This window comes from Macrotis lagotis, chromosome X (genome assembly GCF_037893015.1).
Source record: "Macrotis lagotis isolate mMagLag1 chromosome X, bilby.v1.9.chrom.fasta, whole genome shotgun sequence".
Taxonomy (NCBI): Eukaryota; Metazoa; Chordata; class Mammalia; order Peramelemorphia; family Peramelidae; genus Macrotis; species Macrotis lagotis.
The window spans coordinates 500,867,625-500,894,102 of NC_133666.1; the positions used below are offsets into that span (position 1 = coordinate 500,867,625).

Sequence of the window (26,478 nt, forward strand, 5' to 3'; positions counted from 1 at the left end):
AAACTATTGTGTCCAAGCTCAATAGAAATTCTTGTCCAAGAACATGTAAGACTAAAAATATTTGAGGTCATTTTGAAGGCTATAAGTCTATGATGAAAAACAAAACCCTTCCTGAGCCAAGTATTTCTTTATATAGTCACAGGGAGCAAATTTCTACTCATATATCTTTTCTTTTTTTTAAGTGATTTTTATTTATATTTTCTGTTTCTTGTATCACACAGTTATGCTAAATCTCTCTCCCCCCCTCCCTCCAAAGAGCTAGCTTACATAACAAATAATACTTTTTAGGGAGGAAAAAACTCAGCACAACTGATTAATGTACTGAAAAAGTCTGAAAACATGTGCAATATTTAACACCTGTGGATCTCCCACCCCCATGAAAGTATAGGTTGGGTGGGTGGGTGGGGGGTCTTCTATTATCTCTATTATCTCTTCATTTCACCCTCTCATGCATTTTCAGGGGCATTTGAAGTTCTGGAAGATTCTTGTTGGTCTATTCTGTCTACAAATAAAGGTACCATAGAGGGTATTAATGATAAGACAAAAAAACTTTTATATTTATTAACATCCTAGTACTTTGAAATCTTTCACTTTATTAATTGTTCATTCTCAACTAATGATAATAGCTCTTTAATTCATTTCAATTGGAATTTATTATGTATTTCTGACATATCAAGCACTGAATACAAATTTAAAAACAAGAAAGTTCTTGCTCTCAAGGAATTTATGTCCAACTGATGCAATGTGACATGTACATAAAAATGTATAGATAAACATAAAGATAAAGATAATCTAGACATGGGAGATGGGGTGGGGGTGGGGGGATAGGAATTTGTGGACTTATGATTTCATCAGTGTAGTGAGCTTTCAGTGAAGAAATGCTAGTCTAAATCAATACAGATAGGCAAGTCTTAGATGAGTTACCTAGAAAATCAAAAAGCTGAGTGACTTCCCAGGCCACATTCCCAGAATGTATCAGAAATAAACATGGATCTTCCTACTCCAAAGTCAGCTCTCTATCCACAGTGTTATGCTACTGTAAATATAAGATACAGGCAAAATACTTAATTTGTGAGAAGGGTAGCATTTACAACTAAGGAAATGTAGAAAGATCTCTTTTAAGGGAGAGAAGTAGAAATTGTGCTGAGGGTAGAAGGGAATTAGGGGTCTAGAATAAATGCACAGGTAAAAAAGGACATTACAGATATGGGGGATGGTTTATGCAAAAGCACAGAGGGTGAAGATGGAGCATTATCTACAAGAAATAGCCAGCCTGGAACAAGGAGTATTCCTAGAGAATGAGTCTAGAACTGTAAATGTGGAGGAGTTTGCTTCTTATACTAAAGATCAAAAATGGAGCAACCTAAAATTCTTGGACAGTAGAATAACATGGTCAGGTATATGCTTCAAGAACATAAACTTTGCCATTTATATGAAAGATGAATTATAGAAGGAAGAGATTTGAGTTGCAGGATGTAATTCAGAGGCTATTATAATAATCTAGACAAACAATGATGACAGGCTGAGCTAGAATGATTTTGACATGAGTGGAGAGAAGAGGATGAATTCAAGAAATCTTGAGGACAGTTGAAATTAAGAAGACTAGTCAACCAATTAGATATGGGAGGTGAGTCAGAGGAAAGAATGGAAGATAACTCCTCCTGGGGGACAAACTTGGGAAGACTGGTGGTTTCTTCAACAGGGATATGTAAATTGAGAGGAAAGATGAGTTTATGGAAAAACTGATGATTTCAGAAATTGGAATGAAATACATTTAGTGTAGGCCTGCTGGTAGACATAAATTTTTCTGAGGAATAACTTCACTAAATTGGAGTCTGGCCACTGGGAAATGGAATTTTATTTTAGTTTTAATAAATCACAAAGACCATCCACCATGACACTAAGAAGTTGTGTCACTGAAGAAAGCACGCATCCAGAAAGGAATCCTGAAATGTTCTAGGTAGTTAGGTGATATAGTGGCCAGAATATTAGACTTGGGGTCAGAAAGATCTCATTTCAACTCCAGTTTCAGACACTTATGAATTAAGTGACACTGGATAAAGTCACTTAACCTCTACCTGCCTCATTTTCCTCAAATATATATCTCAGAGTTATTATGAGGATAAAATGAAATTATATTTATAAAGTGCTTTGTAATCCTTAAAGCACTATATAAATATATAGGGGAAAGAAGGAGAAATTGTGCTGAGGGTAGAAGGGAACTATCATCATCATTATTATCATCATCATCATAATAATTATTATTATTATGAAACATCCTAAAAGAATATCTATTTTTATGTTACTTCATGCATATATACACAAACATACTTTTATATGCTCAACTTGCAAACACATATATGATCCCATACACATGAGACAGTAACTAAGATAAAACACATAGTATGCTATGAATCAGCTGTACAAACAGGTTTGCACAGAAGTCTTTGCAGATAATCTAAAAAAAAAAAAGTTGGTCCTTAATGGATACAAATAATTAGGACCTAGATTTTTGCATCCATTATTCAAAGATAATGTCTAATCCTTTTAGTCTCACCTTAAATGAAGATTTTCACAATATGAAATTTTCATGGAACTGCCTTTGGCATAATCAGTACAAGTAATTCATCTGATAAAAGAATGTCAACAGCAAGTACAGTATAATTTGTGTAGTGACAAATTGTACCCATCCTTCACAGGAAGAAAGAGATGCTGCTGTGCGCAGAGTGGATCGAGTTCAGGGTCAAGTATAAGCACTTTTGTTTAATATGCAGCTTCCAGAAACATCACTTTATCCTTTCAAAAGATAGATGCAAATTATACCTAATAAAGTTATTATAAATAATTGCTACTTCTCTCCTGCATATTCAGGGAATTTGGTGTGGGAGAAGAGGCCGTTATGAATGAGAGACACCTATAAATTATGAATTAGGAGATGTCTGATGTAGTTCTTATTTTCACCAAAGTTGATGATGTCCTTCCAGGGACTAGTAATATCAGCTATGAATATGGGTTTAGATTAATCTATCAATTTTCCTAAGTATAGGGACCTACCAAGAATATACAGAGTTCTCAAAATTAAACTTAAGAGGAGATATATTTAGGGAAGTGTCTTGGCAATAGACACTTGCAATGTGTTCCCAATGTAAAGGAAGAAAACAATATTTTGTTTTGTTTTTAGCAAAAGTTAAATACAATGAGTAATATTAGTTCCTAATCTTTTGAGTTAAAGCAGTCATCTTTATTTTCTGGTAGATTTTGTTTTTTCTTCTTCAGTAATGGTTGATGAAATGTGTGATTTCATCAGTAGAGGAAAATCCTGGTGAGAAAACTCTCTCCATCAAGATGGATCAGGGGGTGGCTAGGTGGTGCAGTAGAGAAAGCACTGGCCCTGGAATCAGAAGTACCTAAAAAAAAAAAAAGATGGATCAGAAACTCTTTGGTAATTCATATTGTTAAAGCATTTCTTGATGTACTATGAGTTTCAGTGACTTACTTAGGGTTGTATATCCAGTAAAAGTGAGGAACAAGGGGCAGCTAGGTGGCACAATGGATAGAGCACCAGCCCTGGAGTCAGGAGTACCCGAGTTCAAATGTGGTCTCAGACACTTAATAATTACCTAGCTGTGTGGCCTTGGACAAGTCACTTAACCCCAATGCCTTGCAAAAAAAAAAGAAACAAAAACAAAAACAAAAGTCAGGAACAAGACTTGAGCCTGGTACAGAGTAGATCCTCCCTAAGTTCTAGGTAGTTGCTCCAATTTGGGGAAGAGAGGGAGATTCAGTATCAAGAAGAAGTAGGAAGGGGAAAAGGGAGAAGGAATAAGGAAGAAGAGAAGAAGAAGAAGAAGAAGAAGAAGAAGAAGAAGAAGAAGAAGAAGAAGAAGAAGAAAGAAGACCTTCATAATGAAGAGCCAGTGGGCACAGCAATGGGAATAAACAATGGAGGTACAACTGGAAAGGCAATCAGCCAATTTATTAAACACCTTCAGTATCATATACTGCTAAGCACCAGGGGATACAAAGAAAAGCAAAAGATAGTGTCTCCTCTCAAGGAGCTCAGAATCTAATAAGGTAAGCAATAGGCAAACAACTATGTACAAACAAGCCATATACAGGATAAATTGTGTGTGGGGGGGGGTGGGAATCAGCACAATAAGACATTATTAGCATTAAGGAAATCTAGAAAGACTTCCTATAAAAAGTGCAATTTTAGATAAAACTTGATTGAAGTCAGAAGCCAGAGATGGGCAGGGGGGGAAATTCCAGGAGTTAAGAGGACAGTCAGGGAAAATACCTAGAGTTTAGAGATGAAATGTTTTGTTTGAGGAATGGCACTAGTTCAGAGAGAAGGGTTAAGTATAAAACTGGAAGGATTGGGAGGAGCCAAGTTTTGGAGGGTTTTGAAAGCCAGACAGGATTTTATATTTGATTCAAGGTATTAGGGAAGCAGTGGACTTTGATCGGAGTCAAAGTTACTATTTCAGAAGAACAGGTTAGCAACTGAGTGGAGAGACAATGGTTTGGAGTGGGAAGAGATGAGTCAGGGAGAGCAGCCAGTAGGCTATTGCAGTGATCCACATGAGAGATGATGAGGGCCTGCAACATCATGGTGTCACTGTCAAAAAAGAAAAGGGTATAGAAGCTGATATTTGTTATCTGGGTCAAATAAAACTTAAAAAGTTAAGGCATTTTAGTGCCCCAACTCTGAGAGGTGTTAATAATCTTCTCCATGCAACAGCTGATCTCTGAATGGGATTAACCCAGAGACTTTTTGGATAAAACAGCTATAAGAGGAATTAAAGGGAAGATGCAGACTCACTATCTAACCTATGCACATCCTAGTCATCACCACAGGGTGAATTTCTCAATTTTTTGCACCTTCCAGTGCAAAATGAAACTTAGATATTCCCTAATGATACACACTCTTGGCAACCCTATTCAATACCTCACCTCTTCTCCATCAGAAGCTTGTGAACAACCCAATTTTAGAGAACCAATGTTAAAGAATGCTGCCCACCTTCTGACAGAGAAACTAGGGATGAAATATGTAGAACGTGACACATTTCTAGACATGGATAATGAAAGAATATGTGCATTTCTCATGGAGTTTTTTCTTTTAAATTGGGGTGAGAGAAAAAAGAAATGCTTGTTAATTGAAAATAAAATAGAATGAAAAGAAAGTTTGGGACTGCCACTCAACTGGCTAAATATATAGGCAGATGGTCAGCCTTTAGACCCACATCAGTCTCATCAACAATCAAATATTATTGAAAAAGTCACATCAAAGTGTTTTTTTTAAATCAATCCTTCCCTGACCTATAGCTAAAATGTCTCTCTGGTTTGTTTTCTAGATTCTCTGTTACCCTAAATTATCATCATATTCCTCCATTACTTCCTCCCAGACTCTCATCCTTATTCTGCTCAGATCCATCTCATGCCCAATTTAACCATTTCTAATTCATCTACTAATCTCTTTGACTCTGCCTTTTGAAACCTCCTTCTTTTAAAAAGGGACCCATTACATTTATTTTCCCCAAACCACTCATCTAACTCCAAGCATTAATTGAAATCTGACTTTTCCTTGAAAGTACTACTTTATGACATAGTATTGCCAACCCCATAGAAGCTACTCTAGCATACCTCTTAACTCTGGAAATGAGACAAAAAAAAAATCATTTTTTCCCCTTAATCCCCACTGCCTTTCCCAGACTACTACACTGTTTTCATTTTCAAACAACTTCTCCTTCTTTAAAATCCTTTTATATTGTTCAATCTCATCCATCATGGAGTCATTTACAGAAATTGAAGATACTTTCCCTCTTTCTTCAATGATTTTAGTATTTGTATCACATTCTTCTTCTAGACCATAATTCACATAAATTTTCCTCACATAATGGCTCTTATAATAACCAGATATTAGAGTTTTGTAACCTTCTCATCTCTGATTCAAATAGAGGTAGCCCTTTTTCATGCTCAGACAAACCTCTGTACATATATAAGTGAAAACATTACATCTATCATCTTTAGAAGATTACATTGTCAATCATCTCTCATAAATCTTTACTCGCTAAACAACTGCTACTTGAATAAACACTCTATATGTCTAATATTTGCTCCATATCTTCCCTATTCTCAAAAATCTTCACTTGAGCCAACCATCCCAGTCTGTTATCAACCCACATCTCTTCTCCCTTCTGTAGCTAAATTCCTTGGCAAGGTCATTATATCTGATGCTTCCACTTCTTTTCCTCTCACTCACTACCTTCAGAATCAGGGTCTTCAAGGAGCAGTATTGATTGCAACCCAAGATATCAGGGGTCCTACTTGAGTTAGGATCAAAGTGCAAACCAGGAGATCAGTGATCATACCTCTGCTCAGACCATGCACCTTGGCACTTGGAAGTACTAAAAATTTCTAAACACCCACAACTAGCATGGAATTAGTAATGTGAAAAAAGCCTAAAGATAGAGATAGTATCCCTCCACACCACTACCTCCATGCCAAGAACAGAGTCCAACTATAATATAAAGTTTAAAATCTAGAAATAAAATAGGAAAATTGTCAAACAACAAGAAAAGAAACTGACCATAAATAATATGTGGTGAAAGGAAGATCAAGATATAAACTCAGAAGCAAACTAAGTCAAAAAGTTATGAATTGAACACAAGTTCAACAAGAATTTCTCCAAAAGATAAAAACCAAATAGGAATGAAAGAGGGAAAAAAATATGTGAAGAAATGAGGGCAACAGAAGAAAACCATGAAAAAACAATAAACAGCTTGGTAAAGAAAGCACAAAAAATAATCAAAGAAAATAATATCTTAAAAAATAAAATTGGTCAAAGGCAAAAAGTACAAAAAAGTCACTGAGGACAGTGAGCTAATTTTAAAAATTAGAATTGGGCAAGTAAAAACTAATGGCTCCATGAGGCATCAAGAAACCATAAAACAAAGTCAAAAGACCAAAAAAAAAGAAGAAAATGTGAAATGAATGTCCTTAAAAAATCAGTTTTTATACTCATGAGCCTGGTATCTCTTTTTGATTCTGCCAATAAAGACATATGAAAATGAAGAAGAAAAAGAAATGACTCATCAGAAAACTAACATGGAAAAAGAGAGATAAGAATTATTGAATACTCTGAAAATCATAACCTTATATTCTAAGAAATTATCAATGAAAATTTTCCCATTATCCTAGAACAGAGGAGAAAAAGAAATGGAAAGAATCCATTGATTTCCATTTGAAAGAAACCCCAAAATGAAAGCTCCCAGGAATATTATAGCCAAATTCTAGAACTCCAAGATCAAAGAGAAATACTTAAAGCATCCAGAAAAAAACCATTTAAATACTTGGAGTCAGTCAGAATCACACAAGTTTTAGAAGTTACCATGTCAAATAAGCAGAAGACTTGGAATATGATATTCTGGAACACAAAAAAGCTTAAATAAACACTGCAGCAAAACTGAGTATAATCTTTCAAGGGAAAAAATGGATATTTAATGAAAGAGCATTTTCAAACATTTCTGTTGAAAAGACTAAAACTGGATAGAAAATTATTCTTTCAAATCTAAGACTTAAAGATAAATATGAAAGAGAAAACACAATAGACTTAATAAATTTAAACTGTTTATTTTTTATAAAGGAAAATGATACATTTATTCTCTAATAATTTTGCCATTATTAAGGCAGTTAGAAAGAGTCTACATAGAAAAAGGATATGAGAGTGAGTCTATTATACTGGGATGATATTTTAAAAAACCAAAGGCAAGAAAAAAGGAATGCCTTGGGAGAAGGAGGAATAGAGATGAAAGAGGGGGGAAATTATATCACATGAAGTGAACAAGGAAATCTTTTACAATGGAGGGAGAAATTGGGGGGGTGCTAGGAAATGTTTGAATCTCATTCATATCTAAATTGGTTCAAAGTATATATATATATATATATATATATAATATACATACATATACATACATATACACACATATGGATGATATTATCAATGGGTAATAAAAAATCTATCTTACCCAAAAAAGAAAATAGGAGGAGAAGGGGATAAGATAAAGTGGATATGTAACAAAAAGGAGAGTGGAAAAAGAAGGCAATGGTTAGAAGCAAAATAAACTTTAGAAAAGGGACAGAATTAAAAAAAAACAGAGAAAGAAGGATAACTACAAAAAAATAAGATGGAGGAAAATGCATAATTAGTAATCAAAACTGTGAATGTGAATAAAATGAATTCAGTGGAGTAGATAGCAGAATTGATTAGAAACTAGACCCCAACAATAGATTATTTACAAGAAATATACTTGAAACAGAGACATACACAGTGATCAAATAAGGGAAGGAAGCATACATTATGATTCAGTTGAAATAAAGTAAAAACGCAGAGATAGAAATCATGATCTCACACAAAACAAAAGTCAAAACTTTTCTTGCTATTCAGTTGTTTTAGTGATATTCAATTCTTCATGACCTCTTATGGAATTTTATTGGCAAAGATACTAGAGTGGGGGCAGCTAGGTGGTGCAGTGGATAGAGCACTGGCCCTGGAATCAGGAGGACCTGTGTTCAAATCCCGGACTCAGACACTTAATAATTGTCTAACTGTGTGACATTGGGCAAGTCACTTAATGCCATTGCCTTAAATAAAAGATAAAGATAATAGAGTAATCTAATATTTCTTTCTCCAGATGATTTTACATATGAGGAGATTGCGGAAAACAGGGTTTAGTGACTTGCCCAAGGTCAGAAAGCTAGTCTATGTCTGAGACCAGATTTAATCTAAGAAAGCTGAGTCTTTATTACTCTAGACTCTATCAACTGGGCCACCTATCTTTCAGAAAAAGCAAAAAATGAATCTAATTTAAAAGGATAAACAGGGAAACTGTATCTAGATAAAAGGGACCATAGACAATGAAACGATATTAGCGCTAAATATATGATGATGTTTGTCCTTCATTCTTGAAGAAGACCATGACATTAGGGAGGTGATGTCATGAGAAGTCCTTGAATTGGATTTGAGTGAGGGGTTGCTATGCTAAGGCATCAGTCTCCCTTTCTCCTCCAGAGCCATCTGGGTCCAGTGACCAGATATGAATCAAAAAGACCCTGGATACAAGGTATTCAGGGTTCAGTAATTTGCCCAAGGTCAAATAGCTGTGGCCAGTGTCTGAGGCTGGATTTGATCTCCCATCCTCTGACCCCTAGGCCAGTGCTTTATACACTGAATGGCATAGCATTTAAATTCTTAAAGGAAAAGTTTATTATGGTAGGACATAAACAGTAAAACTATACTAATAGGGAACTTCAACTTTTAAATCCAACCATAAAATAGATATGAAAGAAGTCAAGGAGATAAATAGAATCTTTAAATGATTAGACAATTTTGACCTCTGAAGAAAAGTAAATAGGAATAGAAAGGAATATGCCTTTTTCTCATCTATACATGGCACTTTCACAAAAATTGAACATTAAGGCATAAAACCCTCACAACTATATGTCAAAAAGAAAAATATTAAATATATCCTTTCAGATCAAAATATAATAAAAATTGCATTCAATAAAAGGTCATAGAATTATAAAGTAAAAATTAACGGGAAACTAAATAAATGTGTCAAAGACCAAATCATAGAAACAATCACCAATTTTATTAAAGAGAATGACAACAATGAGCCTTCCAAAATTTGATGGATACAAACAAAGCAGTACATAGTGGAGAATTTACATCTCTAAATGCATATATTAATAAAAGAGAGAAAGAGCAGGTCAGTGAATTGGGGATACAACTAAAAAAAAAGACTAGAAAAGAAATTAAAATCCCCAATTAAATACCAAAATGTAAATCCTGAAAATCATAAGGAGATTAAAAAAACTGAAAGTTCAAAAAAAAATCTCAAAACATTGAACTAATAAATAAAACTAGCTGGTAAACAACAATAACAATTAAATAAATAAGTCATTGGTTAATTTGATTTTTTTAAAAAAGAAAGAAAACCAAATTAACAGTATCAAAAAAGAGTGAATGTGCCACCTTTGAATATGAAACTAAAGAAATTACTGATTTATTCTGCTCAACTATATGCCAGCTAAATTGACAATTTAAGAGAAACAAATATTTACAAAAAAATATAAATTTTCCTGATTAACAGAAGAGAAAATAAAGTAGTTAATTAATGTTACCTTAGAAAAAGAAATTGAAAAAGCCATAAATGGGCTCACTAAGAAAAAAATTCCCTGGAGCAAATGAATTTACAAGTGATTTCTATGAAATATTTGCGGAATAATTAATCCTAATACTATGTAAATATTACTATATAAATTAATAAATAGCACTCTATATACAAAAATAATACCATATAAATTATTTGAAAAATAGGTAAAAGTCTTAACAAATTCCTTTTATGAAACAAATAAGTTTTTATACCCATACGGGGGAAAGAAAAACAGAGGAAAAAAAACTAGGACAATTTCTTTAATGAATATTAATGCAAAAATTTTCAGTAAATCATGAAGATCAAGCACTATCACCAGGTAGGGTTCATACCAGAATTGCAGAGCTAGTTCAATATTAGGAATGTCAATAACAAAAAAGAACAAAAGTCACATGATTTTATAAATAGATACAGAAAAAGCCTTTGACAAAATATAAAATGACAAGCATAGAAATCAATAAAGTCTTTCCTAAAAAGATAAGTAGTATCTATGAAAACCAAAAGTCAGCATTACCTAGAAAGAAGATAAACTTGAAGCCTTCCCAATTAGATCAGGGTGAAGAAAGGATGTCCATTTTCCCGCTCTACTATTCAATAGTGTCCTAGAAATGCTAGCTATAGCAAAAAAGATAAGAAAAAAATTAAAGGAATAAAAATAGGTAATGAGGAAACAACTCTTTGTGCCACTCTTTGCAGATGATAATGATGGTATAATTAGAGAACTCTAGAAAATCAACTTAAAAAACTAGGTGAAACAACAGCTTTAGCAAACTTGCAGGATATAAAATAAACCCACAAAAATCATTGGCATTTCTATATATTATCAAAAAAACTCAACAGGGAAGAGTTAGAAAATGAAATTCCACTTAAAATAAAGTCAAACAATATAAAATATATGGAAGTCTACCAACCTAGACAAGCCCAGAGATTATATGAATACAATAATAACACACTTTTCATATAAATGAAGACAAAACAATTTGAGAAAAAAATAATTGCCCAAGGTGTGTGTGGGAGGGCTGAGATAATATAATAAATGTGATAATTCAGTATCATTTCAATCAAACTATCAAAGAATTATTTTATAGAGCTAGAAAGAAATAACAAAAATCATCTGAAAACCAAAAGGTCAAGAATATCAAGTGAATCAATGAAAAATATATGAAAGAAGGCAGTCTAACAGTACCATATTTGAAACTATATTATAAAGTGGTAATGAACAAAACAATCTAGAACTGGCTAAGAAATAGAGTGATGGATCAGTGGACTGACTTGGTATATTGTTGTTCAATCATTTTTTTGGTTGCATCCAATTCTTCCTGACTCCATTTGGAGTTTTCTTTAAAAATACTAGGAAAAATTCGCTTTTCTTTTTCTCCAGCTCATTCTACAGATGAGAAAACTAAGATAAACAGAGTGAAGTAATTTGCCCAAAGTCACACAATAAGTAAGTATCTGGGGCAGGATTTGAACTCAAGTCTTCCTAATAGTCTAGCCCTCTAGTCACTGTGTCACCTACCTTACCCTTTAGTAATAATAAATAATCATAGATTCCTCATCTGTAAAATAAGCTGGAGGGGGAAAAAATGTGAACCACTACAGCATCTTTGTCTAGAAAATCTCAAATAGGATCACAAGATTTGAATATTGACTGAAAATGACTAAACAATAACAACATGGTTGGTAGTTAATGGAAACACTTTCCTTAAAAGTCTATGAAATGTGAATCTTCTTGTACAAAGAAAAACTTTGGGAAAGTGGACTTAGGTATAGAGAGTTCTTTCTGGAGGGTAATTCACAGCTTCTGGAAATCCTTTCTTCTAGAGACCACAAGATATTCCCCATATGTATGGCATTACTTCTGGCTGGACTTTTTGTAGAGCCTTGAATGTGCTTTTCTCATGGCATCTAAGCTCAGTTCTGGTGAGGATACTGCCAGTTCTAAGGGAAATGACTGCAAGGATGAAAGTCCTCAATCTTCCAGACTCTTGAAAGTCTGTCAAGCTTCTCTGGTAGAGAATGGGTAGAAACTGGTGCCCAGGATTCTGTTCCATTCCTCTAGCTCCTCAGTCAATTCCTTCTATGGGGTCTAAGCTCTCTCCTCTCCACTGTTTTGCAACCAGTTCTCTCATTCTGATTAACTCTATGACTGTATATGAACTTGTTAGCGTGATTAAGTCCCTCTGCCAATCAAAACAGACTTTTTCTTGTTCATACTTAGTAATAAGTTTAGATTTATTCCCATCTCATAAGTGCATCAGGACACCGTGCCATTCCACTACTTTAAGTGAGGTGGTTTGGTGCCTCTTACATAAAGGCAAAATCAATGGCTGCCCTTAAGGAGCCCATATTTTAAAGGTAAAAGACAACATTTAAATAATTAGATACCTTATATATATATATATATATATATATATATATATATATATATATATATATATATATAATGCTGTTCAGTTCTTTTCAGCCAAGTCCAACTCTTTATGACCCCCATTTAAAGTTTTCCTGGCAGAGATACAAGGTGGTTTGCCATTTCCTTCTCTAGCCCATTTTTATAGATGAGGAAACCGAAGCTAACAGGGTTAAGTGACTTGCCTACACAGTTAATGTCTGAAGCCAGATTTGAACCCAGAAAGAGCTATCTTCCTGACTTCAGGCCAACTATTCTATTAAGCCACAATAGCTGCCCTACCTTATTGAGCAGAGGTGGGAGAAAAGTTGTGTGATCAGACTTGTAGTTTTGAAAAATTATTTTGGTAATTAAAGATGGATTAAAATAGAAAGAATAAAAAGAAAGGGAGATCAATTAGAAGGCTCCTGAAATAGTCCAGAGAGAGAATTGATAAGGACCTGTAATAAGGTGATACCTGTGTGAGTTCAGAGAATGAGCACATGAGAGTTGTAAAGTCAGCACACTGCAGAATAATTTGTTCAATAGGAAACAATAGAATCTCAGTAGATATTTATTGCCAATGACTTGAATAAAACTGGGAAAGTCCAAAACCCAATAGTTTAGGAACAACATTTTACGAAAAATAATGCAGGAAGCTGACATCCCATTTACTTTAGGGGTAATAACATTGAAAACCAATTTTCTTAAAAGATCATCCATGAAGACATTTGCTTTCACATTAATCTGTAAGTTTCAAAGAGCAAAGTTTTAGAAATAAGAATAAAACTGAATATTCATCTTGAAATGTACTCAGACTATATGTTTCTTCAAGATTAATTTTGCCCAGACAATGGCAGCTGGCTTCATGCTATTATCTCATTTATTCCTAATTATAGCCTTTCTTTTCATTCACAATTGATGGTGAAAAAGCATTTGACTGAGTTGAATGTCAATCTTTATTTCAGATGTACTACTTGGAGAAATATTTCTCTTTAAATAGAACTTTCCTTTAATTAAAAAATCTATAGACTAAAACATTTGTTTGAATGAGAAAATACTGTTGTTATTCATATTCTATAATGTATGGCAATATAGATAATATGATATTAAAATTAAGTTGGTGTGATTTTGTCTACAACCTTGAATTAATGATAGTTAATAAAGTTTCTAATTTTCTATGGATTTCAATGAAACATGATTTGTGGACAGAATATAGAGAGCTACAGGATTGCACTGAATGATATCAAATATTTTCAAAATCATTAGAGTTAAATGGTTGAAAAAAGTGAGTTTTTTCTCTCATATACAACAAAACATTGCTTTATAGTATTTATATCTAACAATAATTATTCAGTGAATGCCTTCTTTGTACACAGATTTGTGGCAGTAATTTGGAACAGTAGAAGAAACTGAGAAGTGGTATGATGGAAACAAAGATTTCTCAATTTGAAATCAGAAGGCCGGGCTCTAATCCCAGTCTTCTGCTACTAAACTACATAATAGTGGACAATTCACTTAGTCTCTCTAAGTTTCCTCATCAACAAAAGTATTTCCTTTTGGATGGCATGGTTTATACAGTTCTAAATCCTAAATTTTGTGTCTTCCCTCTCAAAGTTTATATTCTGGTTGGAATAAATAAGAATTATATAAAAGAACAATATAAGTTATATTTACTTAAATTAAGAATTCTATATCATAAAATGTGAATGAGAAATAAGAACATTATTTTGAAATTATGACAAGTTTGGAACTCTGTAACAAGGATAAATAGATATGAATGCCTATTTATGTAGATTATTGAATGATGATGAACCTATCACAAGCTAGAAGTTTGGCCTAAAAGAAATTTTTTGTGACAATTTCTTTAAGGCAGTTATAGAAGTCTTTTTGTATTATTAAATTTGACTGAATTGTAATTTTAAGCTACAACTTTCTGGCTTATGCTTCTTGGGCAGATTCTCTATTTGCCTCTCAAGGTTCTAGGGTATCTGGAGGATTTGGGGTGTTTCTAAAGTCAATAGCTTAAGTCTCCATTGGATATGCTCCTTTTTATTATTAGGGGCCTCTAAACTAATACCCAAATTCTATTTATTCATGAATAAACTTTTACAAAAAGTTTTTTTACTGTAAAGATATAGGCAGAACAAAATATAAATATTTCCCTCTTTCAAAGTCTCAGAGACACACTCTTTCACCTATATTACCTTGGTCTCCAGGGAGAATAGGTGTGATTGGCACAATTCCTCTATAACATTGGTCCCACAAAGTTTATACCAAGATGGGACATGATCTTATGTCTCAATTACCCTGAATTGAGTCCTGATGACTACATATCATTGGTGTCCTTAACCATTTCCCAGAATAACTAGCAACAGTGTCTTTAATCAGAAACAAAGACAGACTGGAATCATAGGTCTACAAGAAGCTCTGTAAAAAGCTACTACACTTGAATGGAAACTGGTAAGCATCAGTAGCCAAGGAGCCGTGAATTACCCTTTTGCCACATGCTCCCTAATTTAAGTGTTCACTTTTTCTTAAACTCTGTGTATACTTATGAGATAATATGACCCAGAATTTGGGGCAAATGTTTTATACATCTGTTATTGTTATAACTCCTTTGCAAATAGCCTTTCCTAAAAGCTAATTAAGATTTTCTAAATTCATTCTTGAGTCAGCTAGGTGGTGCAGTGGATAGAGCAACAACCCTGGAGTCAGGAAGACCTGAGTTAAAATCTGGCCTCAGTCACTTAATAATTACCTAGTTGTGTGACCTTGGGCAAGTCACTTAATCCTATTGCCTTTCAAAATAAATAAATAAATAAATAAATTCTTAAATGATAATCTTGGAGAGAGGTACACTAGTGCTTGAGCCAATGGTATTAGAGATAGCCACACCACTGGTCCTCAGGGGCACCCTAGAACCCTGGCAGGAAGACATAGTCAGACTAGTTCTGGGAACACAACTCATTAGCTGTAGTGGGAGATAGGATGAGGACACCAGAGCTTATATTGATTACACTTCATCAGTTTATGTTTTTTCTTTTAAATTTCTTTTTCTCCAGTTTCATTCCTATCACTTTTATTCTTCCCTTACTATGCTACTTGGCTCCATTCCCTCTCTCCTCATTCATTTTTCAACCTCTTGCACTCTGTCTTCTGACCTTATCATTTACCCAAAACCATTCTCTCTAAAGCTACCAAGTACTTATTAATTGAATCCAATGGTCTTTTCTCAAATTCATCATTCTTGAGTTCTCTGCCACAATTGACACTAATGACCACTTTCTCTTTCTGGATACTCTCTTCTCTGAGTCTTCTGGATCTCTCTCTTGCTTCTTCTTCTGCCTTTTTGACTCCTTAGTCTCTTTTGCAGGATAACTATCTATATCCTACTTCCAAGGGATATTTAGAGACTTAAGACTTATCTGGATTCTAGACAAACATACAGATAGAAAGAAGATAAATAGAAGTATAGAGGAAATTTATTAAGAACTTGCTAAATGCTGAGATTACAAATGGAAGTAAATAGTTTTGCCCTCAGGGAATTTGTTACTAGGCGAAACCAACACATAAAAAGTCATTAAAAAGGGGAATCCATGGGGGAAAGGCAAATAGGTGATCTTGGCTATCTTGGACTGGTTTGAGGTTTCAGAGAGGAACTCAATCAGAAGAGTCTATAGGAGTAGAGGTATTGTCAGCAAGAGAAGGCTTCTGGGGCAGAGGTATAGAGGTGGTCTGGAGTACTATTGGCTAAGCTAGGTTTGAATAAACATAATGGCTGGCATGGGTGCTTTCTCAGTTTTCTTCTTATCTTCTCATCTTTCTTTATGGTCTTAGTGACCTAATTATCTCCCATGAGTTATATTCTCATTTCTATGAAGATGATTCAAAGATATAGACACACGCATACATACACATACACACACACAAACATACACATACACACAAACATATCCCTAGTCTCTTTCCTGAACTTTTAATTCTACAATCCCAACTGCCTATTGGTCATTTAGAATGGAATATCTCTTAGGCAGCTCAGATTCAACGCATCCAAAGCTTTAAAATTCATTATCTTCCCCCCAAAAAACTTACTCATCTTTCAAATGACTCTATCTGATGAAGGTGCTCCTTTCAGTCATCTGGAGTCCCAATCTTTTTTTCATCTTTGCTTACATTCTCTCACCTCACATATCCAATAAATTGCTAAGACTTACCATTGTCAATTCAGTAATAGGTCTCGAATTTGTCCCCCTCTCTTCACTCACAAGGCCATCACCTTAATTCTAGGACTCATTACCTCTCGCCTAGATTATTGCAATAGTCTCCCTCTTGGGCACTCTGACTCAAGTTTGGAGAAAGCAACCCCCACAAAGCTGCCAATATGCTATTTCTAAAGCACAGGTCTAAAGACATCATTCCTAGGTCAATAAACTCTAGTGGCTTCCCATTATCTCTAGGATCAACAACAAATTCCTTTGTTTGGTTTTTAAAGCCCTTCTTCACCTGACCTAAACATAATGTATTTATGCATTATTCCTGTTCCCTACTCTGCCATCCAGGCTCAAATGCAACATTACATTAGATTATTCTGTTGTCCCTAGATCATCCTATTAAAATTCAACTAACATTTAAAAGTATCCTGTCCTCATATCTTTCCAATAAACTATCTTATGGTTGGAATATACTCCCTTTTCACCTAGGTCATTTAAAAGCCTAGTTTCCTTCAAAGTTCACTTCAAATACCAACCATACCACCTGAGAGTTTTCCTGCTCTTCCCCATCACTAGAGACATCTCTCTAAATGACCTTGTAATTAAGTTGTGTTAGTTTTCTATCAATAATTATATGTAGAAGCATTTTGGCATAATGGGTAAAGAGCCAGCCTCAAATTTGGCAGTCCTGCATTCAAGTCCTTCCTGGGACAGAGCAAGTCACTTGAATTTCCAGTAACAAAGGTAGTTCTCTAAGACTATAAACCAGGGGTGGGAGGGAAAGTGACATTATTTGAGGGCAAAGGCTTTTGGTTTTTGTTTTCATATCTCCAGATCTTAACACATTGCCTAGAACATAGGAGAAACCTAATAAATATTGATTGTGGATTGACTGATTCTGAAACTAAGTCCTCATCTTTAAAGTGTGTGAACTTCTCAGATTGTTTTCTACTATGAATTCAAATATTATCTACAAATATTTAAACTATATATTTGAAGCTGAAATTTTGATGGGGAAACTAGGCCTGCAGAAAAGCATTCTTTCACTGTTTTAATGTATCTATGATCTCATTCATCCATTTAAAATTTTATTGTCTCCTGAATAATGAATAGAATCTTTGGTCTCAGACACTAACTAGCTGTGGGACTTGGGGCAAGTCATTTAACTCTTTTTGCCTCAGTTTCTTCATCTGTAAAATGCTAGAGAAGGAAATGGGAAACCATTCCAGTATCTTTGCCAAAAAAAATTTCAAATGGAGTCACAAAGAGTTGGACATGACTGAAATGACTAAACAAAAACAGTACCATGAACCAGCACTGAGCTAAGTAAGGGCATACAAAGGCAAAGATGAAACAGTTCTTGCCTTCAAAGAATTCACATTTTAATAAACATCATCAACACAAATACACAAAAGTAAATGCAACCATATATGTATGTAAATGTGTACTTGTGATGCTTGTCCTTAATTATTTTTTTTGGGGGGGAGGGGTTTCTTGAAGACCATGACATCAGGGAGATGATGCCATCAGGGAAACATGCATGTGAATTGGATTTGAGTTGAGGGGCTGCTGTGCTAAGTCACCAGCCTCACTTTCTCCTCCATCTGGGTCCAATGACCAGATATGGATTGGATCGACTGGAGATGGCCCTGGATTCAAGGCAGTCAAGGTTAAATGACTTGCCCAAGATCACAGCTAGGATCAAGTATCTGAGGCTGAATTTGAACTCCTGTTCTCCTGATTCCAAGACCGGTGCTCTATTTACAATGCCATCTAGCTGTGTGTGCATGTATGTATATATGTGTATATATATGTATATGTATGTATATATATATTGTATGTATGTGTGTAAGTATATTGTATTTAACGATATAAGGATATGGATTATACAAATATATATGTATAGGAAATCGTTTGGGGGGAAGACATTAATTACTTGGAAGAGACCAGTACAGACCTTTTTAAGGAGGTAACATTTAAGCTAAACCTTAAAGGGGGCTACACATTCTCTAAAGTAGAGGTGGGGAAGGAGAATGGCAAGTATAGAGGCCTTTAGCTTTTGGGAATACACAGGAATGAGGGATGGAATGCTGTGCATATGGAACAGTAAATAGGCCAGTGTAACTTAACCTGCAAAGTGAGGAATGGAGAATAATGTGCAATATAATCCTTTGGAAAGGAAGACCGGTATCAAATTGTGCAGCGCTTTAAAATGTCAAAAAAGAGGAACTAGTACTTTATCCTAAAGACAGTAAGAGCTTCTTGAGCAGGAGAGTGACAAGGTCAGAACTAAGTTTTAGGAATATCGTTTTGGTAGATATGGAAAGGATGGTTTGGCAAGGGCAGAAAATAGGAATAGGGAAAAAAATTAGGGCAATCTTCAGACAATATGTATCACCAGATCTAGCTTTACTTGACCCTTCCCAATTTGACATGATCTGTCCAGACCTTTTGCTCTACTGGCGTAGTGTTTTGAGAATTCTGAGTCATGATTATTCCGTGTTAATGGATAAAAATGAGGCCTTACTGAATGAAAATCATATTTGTATTCAATGAAATTGTTTCTATATTTGACAAACTAGAAATGTTGTATTGAGTGACGATAATAGAAGTGATGAAACAAAAATAGATAATAGATAATCTTTTTTGTTGTTATGAGATTTCTATTTATTTCACTGAAATATTCCATTTTTCGTTCTCTTTAGGCTTCTAAAAGAGGTTAATGTCCTTCCTTGTTTGAAAGTAAGTAATATCAAGTGAGACATGAAACAGTGAGGCATGTCCTCTAAAGGTGTTCAGGAGTGTTATGGAGGACATTATCATTTGTCAAGTCCTTAAAAAGTTAAAGGAAGGGGCAGCTAGGTGGTGTGGTGGATACTGGCCCTGGAGTCAGGAAGACTTGAGTTCAAATTCGGCCTCAGACACATAATAATTATCTAGTTGCACGACAAGTCATTTAACCCTATTGCCTTGCAAAAAACAAACAAACAAAAAATTAAAGTTAACAAAGTTTTACCATGTTCTTTTATTCAGGTGAATTTGTGCTGCTGAAGCATGAAGCTTTAAAAACAAAACAAAAACATTATAGGGGGAAACCTTAATGAGATTCATGCAGTTACTTTAAAAATTCAGTTTAGCAATCTATACTGGATTAGCAGCAGGAAATTGATCATCTAGTGGTGAATTTTTTGGGAGGTCATGAGAATGCATGACATCTTTCTAAGAAGGCACAAATGTAATCCTCATCAATCAGAGAAGCATCCACAATGATGAAATCAAAGTTCTTCTGAAGTGTCAAAGAATATATAATGCTACATGATTTTCATGGGAAATAGCAAAACAAACCTTCAAGACATTTAGAGTTGGTATACAAGTCATGAGCCAAAGAAATCCAACCCCAAGAATTTTAGAGGTCTGGCGCTGGAAATCATCAAATTCAGGGACATCCAAGTTCTTCAGTGAAACATCTCATAATATGAAATCCATATGTATGGAGGCCATATGAATTTAGTGCCATAATTACATTCAGTTGAATTACAGTTGCAAGGTGATCCAACTCTGCCACCCTGATCCCTGCTGTTGTATAACAGTAATATGCAGGTGGTTTGGTCCTTACTATGATCAGTTCCTGTACGCTGGTGACTTGGGCTTTTTTAGTTGCTAGACATGTCTTGTAGAATACACTCAAGGGTCAAGTAAAGCACATGTTGAATACCTAGGAGCTAATGTAGCACCTCATTTGACATGTGAGAAAGATGAGAGCCAGAGAGATTGAATGACTTGTCCAAGATCAGTTAGCTAGTTATTGATAGAGCAAGAACTGTTGGAATTTTCTGGTTCCTGATCTCAATTCTCTACATATGGTTTTCCCACACTTTATTTTTCAGGCTACCCTAGTCTTTTCTGAAAAATGTAGTGGAAAAGACTCTAGACAAACATCAAAGGAACTGGAATCTAGTCCTAGCTCTGTCACATATTATTAGTTTTTTCAACTCTGGTAAATCTTTTAACTTCTCTAAGCCTTAGTATCCTTATCTATAAAAATGAGAATAAATAACAATATTTATACTATTCTACAGAGTTCTTGTAAAAATTAAATAAGGTAATATATATGAACATGATTGTGAACCTACAAAACTCCATACAAAAGTAAGATATCATTACAATAGCCTCATTATCAATGGACAGAGATCAAAGAATGGATACTCAAAAAAGTTCAGCCATTCAAAGGTCAATGTGCTACTTTAAAAACTGAATAAGTGAAGGATCTGGGATTCTATCAGAGTTTTTTTACCTTTGTCCATTAAAGCAGATCACAACCCATCTATGATTTAAATAGATAAGTCCTAGAGAGTTAATTGAGGCACATTAAAGTGATTTGTCCAAGGTTATACAACTAATAAGTGACAGAAGTGGGATTTATATCCAGGATATCCTGACTCCAAGTCCAACATTTCAATTAATAACTTGGGCTACCTATATTTAATTTTTTAAAAATTCAATAAATATGATTTCAAAATCAGAATTGTAAAGAAAATATCATTTAAAAGATAAAAGAGACAGATGATGACTTTTTTCATGAGTTTCTACAAAAAGAAGTTTATAGTCTTTGGGGAAAAAAAGATTATAATTGCTGTACTTCTTAAAACTTCTCTTTGGAATTCCACAAAAAGCTAGAAAGCATATTTGTCCTTTCGAAAATGTTATGTTTTAGGCTATTTCATCTTTCAAGTTCTCACAGTTTGGAATCCATCTATTCAACATTAATGATTTCTTTTTAAGAACACTGAAGCGATTAGCTCCATCTCACTGAAGTGGTAGACACAAAAATGAGAAATCTACAAAAGAATGTGCTTCTTTCAGGGTTAAGTGTTAAGGTCTTTGAGAGTTTCCCCTCTTCTATTATTGAATCAACTCTGCTGGGGCTGGAAGAGGACACTTAAATGCTAAAATCGAAGCTCTAAAAATCTTGGCAGCTCATGCAGATGGGCACACAGAATAGACTGATTGATTCTAAAACCCAATCAACCATAACTGGACTCCACAGTGTAAAGTTTGGTCCTAGTGTGTTTATTCTTTAGTGACCTTTTGAGACTCTCCAAGACAACAAAAGATTAATCACAAATGTGTATATATACTTTTTTCTAGTTTGAGGGGATAGTTGAAACAGCTGTATTTATTTACTTAAAATAGTGACTGAATGAAATGTGTTAGATGAGAAACCATTGAAACTTCTGGAAAAAAAACAAAAAAATAGTTGTAGAGTCAGTTCAAGGGCTCCCATGTCCTTTAGTCTGATCCATGACAATAGTAACTTCCCAGGACACTCTTGGGCTTTCCAGGGATGCTTGAAATTCCACATGCAACCCCGTCCCCCTCTCCCCCTCCACATATACAAACTCAAACTCCATTCTAGTGGTTTGATTAAATGCATTTTAATTTAATTTTAATTTAATTGCATTTATCATTAAAATGGTTTTTGTAAAGTGAGAGTCTCTCATTAAATAAGGATATTTATATGAGTTGGTAGTTACTAATATGGACAAGATTCTTAATCCATTCTAAACACTTTAATGTTTCCCCTTTTATCTGGCATCTTATCTCAATGGCTTTCAGAATTTTTACTGCAGCACATCCATCTTTCTATCTGTATAAGTAATGTAACTCCTACCTGTTTCAACAAATGTTAAGAAATGAAAAGCCCATGAAGTTATTTTAATAGGATTAAGATTATTATATTATTTTTGGCTCAAATTTGTTGTTTTATCAGTGTCAAGAACTTATAGATTGAGGGTTTCCTCAGCCAGGGATCTCAACAGTGGGGGCACTGGCACTCTAGGGACTAACCTGTAGAAGGGTAAGGAAGTAGATCACAACTACCTTTTATTCTTTAATGATTGAATTCTTTCAGTCCTCTCTTCCAGGATTCCCACAATAACAGCTTCACAGAGCAATTGGGAAAATTCCTACCTAGCTGTCTGTCCCACATGTATCTCTTTTTAAGAATATGAATAGCTGGCATTTATATAGTACCTGCTATGTTCTAAGCACCATAGTAAGCATATTACAAACATTAACTCATTTGATTCTCAGAACAATTCAGGGAAATAGGAGCTATTAACTCAAGTTTATGCTTGGGGGAAACTGAGGTAAACAGTGGTGAAGTGACTAGTCCAGGGTCACATAGCTATTAAGTAGCTGAGATCAGACTTGAACTCGGGACTTCCTGATCCCAGCCACCTAATACTTTTCCTTCCCCACCCCAAAACATCACTTCATGGCTACCATAGATTTTTTGGTAGGGCAATAGACAATGTAAGAGCCCTGCCAGGTCCCTCATTTCCTTTTCATTTTATGCGGGACAGGGAGAATTATACAGAATGAGCAGGTATGAATGAGTTGTGATCATCATTGCAGATGTCATTATATCATATTTTCCTCTAAATCCAACTCTCTGCCAAACTAATTTCTGTTCTAATCACCCTAGTTCATGACCTGGGTATCATCATGGATTCCTTACTTTCATTCACCATTCATATACAACAAGATGTTAAATCTTGTTTTTAATCTCAATAACATCCCTCCTGTATCCTTTTCTGTCCACTCACAATAAAAGGTCCCATCATTTCTCAGTTTGGATTATTGCAATAACTTCCTAATTGGTTTCTCTACTTTAAGTCACTCCTTACTGAAACAAATCTTCCACACACACTGCCAAAGTAATTTAAAAGAAATGATCTATGGTCACTCCACTCCTCAATAACATACAGTGGCTCCCTAATTTTAGAATTAAAGATAAACTCCTTTATTGGGTTATTTAAAGGTCTTCAGAACCTCATCCTTTCTATATTTCCAGACTTCTTACATCTTCATTCTCTCCCTATTTGCTATTCCTCACATAGGATATACCACCCACTTTAAGATCTTTGCACTGGCTATCCATTATTCCTGGAAAATTCTCTCCTTACCTCCTTCTCTTAGAATTACTGGTTTTCTTCAAGACTCAATTCTTGAGGCAGCTAGGTGGTGTAGTGGATAAAGCAACGGCCCTGGAGTCAGGAATACCTGGGTTCAAATCCGGTCTCAGACACTTAATAATTACCTAGCTGTGTGGCCTTGGGCAAGCCACTTAACCCCGGTTGCCTTGCAAAAAAAAAAAACAACCTAAAAAAGCCCTCAATTCTTTTATGTCTTTTTTTTTGTCCCCCCCCCCCAGTTCTAGTTCTTCTTTCACAGTTTGACTAATGTAGAAATATATTTCTACATTAAATGAGATTTTACATGTACAAATAATATCAGATTGTTTTTTGCCAGGGGAAGGGGGTTGAGAAGGGAGGGAGGTGGAAAAAATGTGGAATTCAAAAGCTTGCAAAAGGATGAATCTTTGCATGCAATTGGAAAAAATAAATAAAAAAGATAAAAAAAGACTCAATTCAAACTCTAACTTCTGATTTTCCCAGCTGCTACAGTCTTCTCTTATGTTTGACTTCCATCTGCAGAGTATCTATGCAGATTTTCTACCTATTTACACATGTGGTTTTCTTCCATTAGAATGTGAATTCTTTGACGGCAGAGAATTTTTTTTAATACCATCCAATAGCATCCAATAGCAATAGGACAATTCAATTCCATAGCCTGGCACACAAATACTTCATAAAACTTATTAAGTGTTCATTTTTGTCCTTTTGGTAGGTGTAGAGAGTGCTACTTCAAACTTTGTTTTGTTTTTTATTTAATGAGGTAAATCACATTTCAGGTGACTTAACAATCTGAGTTTTTTATTTTGAAAATTATCATGTTTTCTCATCTTTTATCCAGGCTGGATTAGAAGGTATGTTTGTAAAATTTTAAGAGTTATTTATATAATTTAGATGTCATTTTTAATATGTTATATTCCTATGTTTAACTAAAATGCTGTTTCTAATTGGATTATAGTTTTATGTAGAAAATTTAAATTAATTTAAGGCATGACATATCAAGTATATTTAATAATTTCCTCTACTTCTTAAGTAGAAAAAAATTAATCTCCCTTGAACAAATGAAATAAGTACCTTATCCCACTTTCTTCCTCCTCCATTGCTTCCTCTTCTTCCTCCTCTTCTTTTTCTTTTCCTTTTCTTAATTATTTTTGCTTTTTTTATCTTCATATTGAAAATCTTTGAGGCATATAATTTAGAGATGTTGATTCAAATCCATTTCTTGTCCAATTTTAATTATTTCTTCCAAATATATTCGCCATTAGTTTATTCGTGAGCTTTTTTATCAAATATTTCAATATTCCAATAATCTATTTCTATATTTTCCTCATAGTACCAGATAGATTTGATAACTTCTTTGTGACATATTTTAAAGTCTGAGAGGGCAATGGTACACTTTAATGGCTTCCTTCAACTTTTTTCCTACTTTCCTCATATCCTTTAACAATCTTGATCATTCAAAATATACAAATTTCATGATGATTTTATGAGGGAATATTCATATTGGAATTTCACATATATATTATTTGGAGGATATTGTCACTTTTATTATATTAATTCAACTTATCCACACTTGTCTATTTCAGTCATTATAAATTTGTTTTGTTCTGTGTTCTATGATTTATATTTGTTTATTTTATTTATATGTATTCTGTATCAAGTGTATTTCTAGGTAGTTTACAAATATTTAATGGTTTTTGTTATACAGCAGACTTAGTTTTATGATGCATTATTGATCTTTATTACTAGTAAATAGGAATGTAAATGATTTTGTGGACTGATCCTGTATCCCATGACCTTGCTGAACTCATTTACTGTCTTAATTTTATTTTCAATGAGACAGTTGAATTTTTGATAGACTATCCTGTCATTTACAAATGATATTGATCTTTTCACTTTCACTTTAAATACTTTTTTCTTATACTAAATTGCTAGAATTTCTAATATTATTTCTATGAAAAGCAGTGATAATGGGCATGCTTTTTTATAAGTATGTGTAGTGAGAATGCTTCTAATTTTTCTTCTAATTAAATTAGTTCTGGGTTAAGGTTAGATTTTTAAAAAAATTTTGTGTAAGAATACTTCTATTTTTAATGTTTTTATCTAAATCATGGATAAATATTAGAAGATATCAAATACTTTTTTTGCAGAGAGGATAGGGACAAATACTGAATCTGTGGTTAATGAATAATGGGAATTCTGGATGATAAAACACTCTTTACCATATAGAAAGTTTTGGTAATAATTTTGTTTGTATGTATTTCGAGTATTTCTCTTTTAATGAAGCAATATTTCAAAATCTCATTTGTCATTTGATCATGATGAACAATTTTAAATGTTATTGTACTGTTAGCTAATTTTAATTTAATATATATATATATATTCATTAAGGAAATTGGGCTTTGACATAAAAATGTGAGATGTCAGTCAGTCAAAAATAGTTTATTACATGATTATTATGTACTAGCACTAGAGGTACAAAGACTGTCAAAAATAGAATTCCTGCTCTCAAAGTGCTCATGTTTTAATGAAAGACAACATGCATATAACATAGACATGCAAGAAATAGTGCAAAAGGGGATTGGAATCACTTGAATCTACTTAGCCCTAAGACTTTTCAGATGAGAACACATAGCTGTTGAATTAATCCATCAGTGATATATAGGGGTCAAAAACAAAGCTTG

General features: G+C 34.1%; 1 long non-coding RNA gene across 3 annotated transcripts in view; it reads right to left on the minus strand.

The window, feature by feature from the left end:
- Positions 1-26,478, minus strand: part of LOC141500677 (uncharacterized) — a 53,469-nt gene that overhangs the window by 8,337 nt on the left and 18,654 nt on the right. The window contains exons 2-4 of one of the 3 annotated variants that reach the window (XR_012471994.1): positions 10,729-10,829; positions 3,497-3,660; positions 2,558-3,407 (exon numbers count right to left, since the gene is read on the minus strand). This is a non-coding gene — a long non-coding RNA (uncharacterized LOC141500677). Of the gene's footprint in view, positions 1-419; positions 3,408-3,496; positions 3,661-10,728; positions 10,830-26,478 lie in introns of those variants that run through there. The other 2 variants (XR_012471993.1, XR_012471995.1) reach the window with 2 other exon arrangements.